General features: G+C 40.7%; 1 pseudogene; it reads left to right on the top strand.

The window, feature by feature from the left end:
- Positions 1-300: 300 nt before the first annotated feature.
- Positions 301-942, top strand: LOC148082141 (general transcription factor II-I repeat domain-containing protein 2-like; annotated as a pseudogene).
- Positions 943-1,712: the final 770 nt, after the last annotated feature.

The following is a 1,712-nucleotide window of genomic DNA, read 5'->3' as shown; positions in this document are numbered from 1 at the left end:
TGAACAAATAAGAATGTCTTAAGATGTTTCTTGAAGGAGTCAGTACCATGACTAGCTCTGAAAGTCAGAACCAGAATTTTGAAATTAGTCCCGAAAGAATGTGGCAGCAAATGCAGAGTTTTAAGTATCAGGGAAATGTGAGTTCTTCTACTAGAGTGGGTGAGATTTCTCACTGCAGAGTTGTGTATTAACTGCAGGCCCAGATGTGTGCATGGACACTTTGGGATTGAAATGGAACTTACTGGCAGGTGTCACAACTGATGGTTGTCCAGATCTTACAGGGAAAGCGCTTGGACTTACATGCAAGGTATAGTGACTGAGAGTAATGCAGATCAGAGATTGGTATTTTTGCATTGTATTTTACACCAACATTTGTTGTGTAAGTCGGTGCTCAAAAAATAACCATTTAATTGATGTTGTTACTAAAATGGTAAACTTCAACAGGGCTCGGGCATTTAATCACAGACACGGAGCACAGTGATATTGGCTACCACACAGCTAACAGATGGCTCAATCTGGGTAAAGTGTTAAAAAGAGGAGCAGAGGACCTGAAAGCAGAGATTCAAGAGTTTTGTGAGAACAAAGGCAAGGATATCCCAGAGCTCTCGGATGAGGACTGGATGGCAGATTCTACATTTGCTGTTGATGTGAGAGCACTGATAAATGAACTGAACACCAAACTGCAAAGGCCTTTTCGTTCATGAAATGTACAGCCTGGGGAAGGCTTTCATGAGAAAGATGCAGTTTCTTTCAAGTCAACCGGAGAGCAACTCCCTCACTCACATGCAAACACTGAAAGAAGTCACACCATCAGCTGATAACCTCCGCAGGTACTCATCCATGTTGGTAGAATTGCATGGTAAGTTTTCAAGGAGATTTGAAGATCTCAGAACAATTGTGGATGAAATGCACATGATTTCCTCTCACCTGCAGTGTGGATAATGCACCCAGTGATGTCCAGCTGGAACTCATTGAAATCCAATCTGATGCAATACTGGCAGAGCACTTTAAGTCAGGACCTCTTCTAGATTTCTACTCTTCTCTTAAGGAGGACAACTTTCCAAACGTGAGAAGACATGCTAAGAAGATGTTGCTTCTCTTTGGCTCTACCAACAAACCTTTTCGATGATGAGGTTCACAAAATCCAGCTTTAGATTCTCTCTTGCTGAAGATTATTTGTCAGCTGTGCTTCGCATCCCCACCTCAGAAATTAAACCAGACTTTAATGCACTTGTTACTGCCCTCTAGAGACTAGATTGCTCTCACGGAGAATAAAGAACTTAAAAATGCCAAATAAAGTTGTTATAATATAAAAGTCGGTATGTAAAGGCACTAACTAGCGGTCAACTGGGAAGACTTTTATCTCAAAATTACAGTTTAGTGATGTTAAATCACAGTTCAATATGATGTGTCTTGCTTAATGTTTCATATTTTTGACCTGGTCCCCCAGAACATTTTCTGTTTCTCATGTGGCCCCCCGGTAAAAAATAATTGCCCACCTGTGAATTAGAGTGGAGATTCAAGACCTCCTAGTATCCTCTACTAGAAGCGTTGCAGGTTTACTGGAAATAGACACTACGGCTGATTCCTACTTCAAAGTGTTCCCCTTACTTTGCACACCTGTAATTGTCAATGACACCAGTGGTATGCGTGACCCTGGTCTAGAAAGGCGCTATAAAAATAGAATAAATATAATAAATTATTATTATGAT

This window comes from Callionymus lyra, chromosome 4 (assembly GCF_982586985.1).
Source record: "Callionymus lyra chromosome 4, fCalLyr1.hap1.1, whole genome shotgun sequence".
Lineage (NCBI taxonomy): Eukaryota > Metazoa > Chordata > Actinopteri > Syngnathiformes > Callionymidae > Callionymus > Callionymus lyra.
Note: the sequence above shows the minus strand (reverse complement) of the source record. Positions and strands in the feature narration are given on the sequence as shown.